Source organism: Pseudophryne corroboree, unplaced genomic scaffold, assembly GCF_028390025.1.
Source record: "Pseudophryne corroboree isolate aPseCor3 unplaced genomic scaffold, aPseCor3.hap2 scaffold_1194, whole genome shotgun sequence".
Classification (NCBI taxonomy): domain Eukaryota; kingdom Metazoa; phylum Chordata; class Amphibia; order Anura; family Myobatrachidae; genus Pseudophryne; species Pseudophryne corroboree.
In genome coordinates this window covers 80,001-87,500 of record NW_026967819.1, presented here as the reverse complement: position 1 = coordinate 87,500, position 7,500 = coordinate 80,001, and positions in this window count along the sequence as shown.

Below are 7,500 nucleotides of genomic sequence, written 5' to 3'. Positions count from 1 at the left end.
CACAGCCTGAAATGAAGTAGCTCAACCCATAGAGAAACTTTTGTGAAAACATCACATTGCATGAGAGGTAGTCGTGGCCGAGTGGACTAGAAATCCATTGGGGTCTCCCCGCGCAGGTTCAAATCCTGCCGACTACAACCACGTGGTTGTTTTATTTTTCAGAAAATTTACTAAAAGCTTGAAACCAGTGTTACAAAACAAGCAAAATTTAAAAGAGTGTAGAAGGTTTGATAGGCTCAAGCATCTCTAATCTTGATGTAAGTTTGGCTACACTAAAAAATCTATTGAAGATCCTCCGCTCTCCACTGCCCGGGCGAGAGGGGGGCCCTGTGACTGACGGGACTCTCACCGATTCCACCAACGAGCTCTCCCCCGCTGGCTGGGGTGCAGGTACCAGCGCTGCTGCATCTCAGGATTAGAGCCCGGCGGCGCCATCTTGGTGTCTGGCAGGTTGTATAAACTGGAAGCTGCGGTTCAGTGGGGGGACACTGACCTACTCTTAATGTGCTGCAGGTAGTGGGGGCTGCTGGGAACCCTCTCCCCTTTGCTTTTGGGGTATATTGACTGCCCGGGCTAGGCTCTGTCAGAGGAAACAGTGATCCTTGGAGTGGCCTGCAGCTGCCCCTATCCCACTTCTCACTACTCCCACCCTGTGTTATAGTGGGCTCGGTGACCTATATTTTTATGGCGCATAGTGACGGCAATACTGAGTGGATTCCTTGCCTAAATACGCTCTCCCTGCCTGACCAGGAGAACCGAAACTGTGGGACCCTGATGAATCTCACCCCCTTGTTGCTGTTGTCTCACTTCCTTGTATTATAACAAAACATCTTGCCTATTGGAGTAGGCACTGCCATGTGAACTTATCCCCACCTTCCTGGGAGTGGATGCTTCCTTCATCCACCATGTGAGGCCACCTCGAGGAGTAATGTCTGACACCTTCTGACACATACTTCCGGCATAGCGACCACGGGTTTGTCTTGCTACCCCTACACTCTTATGCTGGACCCGACACGGCTTCGCAGCCAATCCGATATATACGCGTTCCACGACCATGCAACCTGGTTTCTATAGCCGCAGCTGCACCTGTCCCTCTCTTTTAAATGATTGTTGCGTAGTGCTCTTCAGATATCTGTCCCCAACTGCTTGAAACGGGAACGAGGGAGTGGTCTCCGTGGGATTAGTGGCGTCCAGTCATCCTGTGCTTATGTCTCCGTTCCTGTCATAAAGAGGCTGTCGCTTAAATCCTCTCCCTGCTACTCTTCATTGGTTTACCCTCTCCGGATTCAAAAGCCGCCCTTTCATGAGTCGCAGGAAACGTAAGGGAGTAAGAACCCCAGTCCGCCTGTCTGAAGTTCCCCCCCGCTCGGACCTTCGAAGATATCTCAATCTCCAAAAAGACACGGACATGTCAGTCCCGTCGACGCCCACCTCTCCCGCTCACTCTGAGGGGTCTGGGACAAAAGTCGAATCCAGAGCGATCACACCTGCTCTGAGCTCCACTGGACAACAGGATATGCAGAAAGTCCTTAAACTTTTGCAGTCCTTGCCCACCAAGGCAGATTTCACATCCTTGGAGAGTAGGCTTTGGGACGTAGTACACTCAGAAGTGTCCACACTTCGGTCCGAATTTAGTCAGCTAGGCTCTCGCATCGAAACGCTGGAGTCTACTGGAGAGGAATCCAATGCTTTCCATCATGTATTGGTGGACACCATTAAACTTCAAGCAGAGGAGATTCAGAACCTACACGACCATCTTGACGATTTAGACAATAGGGGACGCAGAAACAACCTGCGGGTGAGGAGCATCCCTGAGGACATACCCCAACAAAACATCCCAGATGTCCTAAACAAAATCTTCGGTGCAGTCCTGGAGACCGATCCAAACGACCCCATTGTCTTCGACAGAGCACACAGGGCGCTGCGTCCTAGAGGCCTGCAGTCTGACCGGCCACGAGATATTATCTGTCGCCTACACTACTATAGCCAAAAAGACGAGATAATTAGAAAAATCCAGAACTCTGGCGACTTAGACTTCAATGGCTCGCCCATTCAGGTTTTTCAAGATCTTTCTCGTCACACCCTACAATCTAGATGTCAATTGAAGCCCTTAACGGACATCCTCCGTAAGAATAACATCAAATATAAATGGGGATTTCCCTTCAGCATTACAGCCACTAATGAGGGTCAGACGGCCACGATTCGGACCCCTGAGTATGTCGCTCTCTTCTGCTCCACTCTGTCAATTGATCCAGTGCAGACCCCTGAGTGGCAATCCGTACGCTCGAGGATCCGCCCCCCTCAACCCCCACGGGTCGACCCTCCTTTTCAAACAGTGGGCTCCCCCTCAGCATCGCAAAAGTGGAATCGCTCCTCCCCGCCCTCTGCATCTTCCTCACCGGCTGCGTAGACCTGAGTATCCCTCTATCTGATCTGTGACTTTTGCTTATGACAGGGGAACTTTCAGCCCATGGACAGCTGTGACGCCACGCAGGGACTCTGTGGAGGGGGCCATTACCTATTGGATGGATTTCCGCAGTGAGATTCTATGCAGTCGGAAGACGCAATGCCTCCCAGGCCCTGTTTCTTTCTTTCTCTGATAATTGCCTTTAGCTTGAGAGGCCTGAACATTGTATAACTCGTTTAAGGAGATGACCCCGCATCTCTACCATAGTATATACTGCTTTAAATTAGTTGGGGGCGCGTATTGTTATCATTATGCTGATCAGTTGTATTTGCATTCCTGTGGTCGCTAAAAAAATGTAATATATATATATTTTTTTTATGTGGTTTGTGTCGGAGGGTGGATTCGTTCCTTCCTTGTTACCCCGTTTGCACCGCAATGTTTGGTCCCGGTCCGATTGATGGGACTATTGTCTCCATCGCTCGAACAACCGGGAGCGGTGTCTTGTTTCTTGTTCTCTTGTTTTACACTGTTATGTCTTTTTGTTCTGCTGTTCTTCTGCCCCCTTCTTCTCTTTTCTCTTTTTTCCTTCTGGTTCTCTCCTCCCTTCCTGCGCTGGCTGGATTTGCGTGTGCTCGACCCCTGCCCCATATTGTTGGAATCTTCAGGAGGCTAGATCCTACATTTTTTCCTTTTTTTCCCTTTTTTAAGCCAAGAATATGGCGCTGATAAAGGTGGTTTCTATTAACGCCCGGGGACTCAACATTCCTGAGAGACGGTCAAGGGCCCTGCGAGAACTTAAGGCCGAGAAAGCAGATGTTGCCTTTGTGCAAGAAACCCACTTTAAAGAGGGGGCAGCCCCTTCTCTCAGGAATAGGGACTTCCCTACAGGTTATTTCTCCAATAATACTGAAGGTAAAACCCTAGGGGTAGCAATATTGTTCACCAAACATGTTACCCTTGCCGATGTAGTATGTCATCAACTTATTCCCGGCAGGGCTCTGCTTCTCAATTGCAATGTGGCCAATAGGGCTCTCACCTTTCTTAACATCTATGCCCCAAATAAGGCACAGCCGGCCTTTTTAGAAAGGGTCCTTACCCTAGCCCAGCCCCATGTTAACGGAATTTTGCTCTTCGGTGGGGACTTAAATTGGTCCCTGGAACCTCGTTTTGACTCCTCTAACCCCTCGCCTAGGTACTCTGATAAACTCCATCGTAGGGTCCGGAGAATTCTACATAATTTCCAACTCATTGACGTATGGAGGGTACAACACCCCTCTACTCATGACTTCACTTTCTACTCACACCCGCACAACACTTACACTAGGATTGACTACTTATTTATCACTCATAGGTTTTTACACTTGGTTGAGGTCTCTGCAGTGGGTAACATATCCTGGGCTGATCATGCTCCAGTCTCTTTGGGGGTTTGTTTGTCCCCACCTCGCCTCAATTCTTACACATGGAGATTGAACGAGCTGATCCTTCAGGATCCGTATTGCCAACAGCAGATTAGGGAAGCTATTACTGAATATATTGACGTGAACGACACTGCTGAGATCTATAAAGTGGTGGTCTGGGAGGCCCATAAGTGCGTTATAAGGGGCAAACTCATACAATTAGGTGCTCTAAGGAAAAAACAACACATGGCGGCTCGGGTGGCCTTGATTCAAAAAATTCAAGCCCTAGAACTTCTTCATAAATCCGCTTTGTCAGATGATACCCTTCAGCCTCTATTATTGGCTCGGAAGGAATTAGACTCACTTATGTCTTACAGACTGAAATTGGAGGCGAAGAAATGCCGTAGTCGCTATTTTCTATGGGGGAATAAACCTGGGAAGCTGCTGGCATGGGCACTCCAGGCCCAACGGGCAGCATCTTTCATATCCAAAGTTAAAACACATGCTGGACCAACACAGAGTACCACGACAGAGATAGCAGCAGCCTTCCGAAGTTATTACACCGAGTTATATAACCTCAGAGGTTCTACCGAAGCAGGGCTTGACCTCTCCCGAAAGGCCTCTATTGCAGAGTTCCTACGGGAAATTAATTTTCCCACACTTTCACCGGAGGAAGTTGAATCACTTGAGGCCCCCTACACTCTTTCAGAGCTTGAGGAAGCTATTAAAACTACCCCTAATGGCAGGAGCTGGGCCCCGACGGGATCCCGTTGGTATATTATAAGACATTTGGAGACGTTTTGTTGCCACTGATGCTTAGAGCCTTTAATCAGGTTTCGGACCGGTCCCCCTTCTCTCCCCAGTCTCTGCTTGCACACATCACGGTGATCCCTAAGGAGGGTAAGGACCCTGCCCAATGTTCCAGCTATAGGCCCATTTCCCTGTTAAATGTAGATTTAAAGCTCTTCGCCAAATTAATGGCGAATCGCCTAAAACTCTTCCTTCCGTCCCTAGTGCACTCGGACCAAGTGGGGTTTGTCCCGGGCCGTGAGGCTAGAGATAACACCACGAAGGTCCTAGATTTAATTTCTTACGCCTCAACCTGTAAATCTCCTTCTATTCTTCTCTCCACTGACGCGGAAAAAGCGTTCGATAGAGTTGATTGGGATTTTCTGTTGGGGGTAATGGAACACTTGGGCTTGGGCCGAGTAGGACTACAGAGACTTAGGGCCCTATACTCTGGGCCCGCGGCTCGTGTCCGTATAAATGGGGAGCTGTCGGACCCATTTCAGATACGGAATGGCACTCGTCAGGGTTGTCCTTTGTCACCGCTTATCTTTGTGCTATGCATGGAGGCCCTGGCGAGGGCCATTCGTCAGAACGTGAACATCACGGGGCTGCAGGTGGGAAAGACAGAATATAAGCTTGCCTTGTTTGCGGACGATCTCCTCGCAGTGATATCCAACCCTTTGACCTCAGTACCCAATCTCATTAAAGAATTTAAGCGTTTTGGCACTCTCTCCAATTTCAAAATTAACTTGCAAAAGTCCACGGCATTAAATTTAACTTTGGATCAGACGAGTCTCCAAGTTCTCCAATCCATTTCGCCCTTCGCATGGCACCCAACACAATTAAAATATTTAGGGGTGATCCTCCATAGGGATCTTTCTCAGATTTACCACTCAAATTTTCCCCCACTTTTATCCAAACTCCAATCTGACCTTACCAAATGGGGTGGGAAAAAAATTTCATGGATAGGTAGAATAGGGGTAGTTAAGATGAACATCTTACCCAGAATCCTGTACCTCCTGCAAACATTGCCCATCGCTATCCCTCGATCATGGTTTACCTCCCTACAACGTAAGATTAGAGACTACGTTTGGGCGGGACGTAAGCCACGATTTAAGCATGACATTCTTTTTAGACGAAAACACCAAGGAGGTCTTCAACTTCCCCACTTTTTCTCATACTACCAAGCAGTACTCCTTACGAGAGTAATGGAGTGGAGCCGCAAACTCCATAGGAAACAGTGGGTAGATATCGAATTGGCCTCTCTTCCCTCCCTTAGCTCGGATTCCCCTTGGCTCTCTAAAGTCCCCCGGGTAATGCATCCACTGGCTGGCCCTCTATTTCTGAGCTGGCGTCTTCTACGTACCATTCCCCACGTTTCCGCGCCCCCTTCTCCACTTTTACCATTGTTTGGGAATCCTGAGTTTCCCCCAGGTTGCCACTCCCTGTCGTTTTGTTTATGGCGAGAAAGAGGCATCCTGAGAGTAGATCAGCTGCTGGATGCGTCTGGCGTGATACCCTTCCCCGAATTGCAGACTAAATGGAATCTACCTAACAAAGAAATATGGAGGTATCTCCAAATTAAACATTACCTAATGACTTTTTGCTCTTCTGGGGGGGGGGTGAACGGGCTATGACTTTGTTCGAACGGCTGTGTCTCTCCCAATCATATCCCAGACACACTCTATCTACGTTTTATAAATGGATAATAGACCACAGATTTTCTTCCCAACCTAAGTATGTCAGGGATTGGGAACTAGATCTCGCGGGTTTAGTTACTACAGATGATTGGGAAGATATCTATAATAATACTTTTTCCCTAACTACCAATGTTTTGGCCCTGGAGACTCACTACAAAGTACTCACAAGGTGGTATAGATGCCCAAATCTCCTTGCGAAAATCTACCCCGGAGTACCCAACACATGTTGGCGATGTAGGACAGCCGTGGGTACCCCCCTACATATATGGTGGGAATGCTCTCTTCTTCAACCATATTGGAACAAAGTGGTGGAGACAACTAACATTATTCTAGGCGAAGATCTACCCTGTTGTTCTAGTTTTTGGCTATTAAATCTTACTCGTACACCCAGACATCGACTTAAGAAATCACTATTACGACATATTTTAAGTGCCTACAAGGCAATTATTCCAGTACACTGGAAATCTACAGTGATTCTTACTATGAAGGAGTGGAACGCCTGCCTAGATCATTATATGGCAATGGAGGACTTCATTGCGTCTCTAGAAGTGAGAAACACATCCTTTAATGCCACTTGGAGCCCTTGGCTCGAATACAAAGAGACAATCCATTATAAATCTTCCCTTTGAGGATAAAACCTCATTTTTTATTACATTTAAGTAGTCCCCTGCTATTGATGTAGCAGGGTTCCATGAGTTGGGAGGAGAGAACCCCCCCCCCCTTTTTTTTTGTTGCTCTAAATCTTTTTCCTTGGGATACCCTTTCCCCTCCTCCCCTTTCTTGGGAGTAATTCTACTCCTTTTCTCTGGGCTCTTTTTCTCTTGTTCTTTATCTTTCCTCTCCCTCTTCTATTTTCTTCTTTTTTACATATCTGAGTAGTTGCAACTCTAGATCTGTTTTTGGAGACGCAATATGTTAGTCGAAATGCAGCATTCCCCCTACGGATCCTGTTAATGCTCACATCTCCGGGTTCTTTTTGATGTTGTATCTCGGTTACGACTACCTGTTGTTTACATTTTTGAAATTATCAATAAAAATCAATTTGCAAAAAAAAAAAAAAAAATCTATTGAAAGTGCTTTCCAAACTAGCTCTGTAGCCAGTTGATAGTAATTGCACAAATATAAGTCAAACTATTAGTGATATTTTCCAAATGATTAAACATGGCAATTTGTGTGATAAAGCAACACAGGAATAAGTAGTTGAATC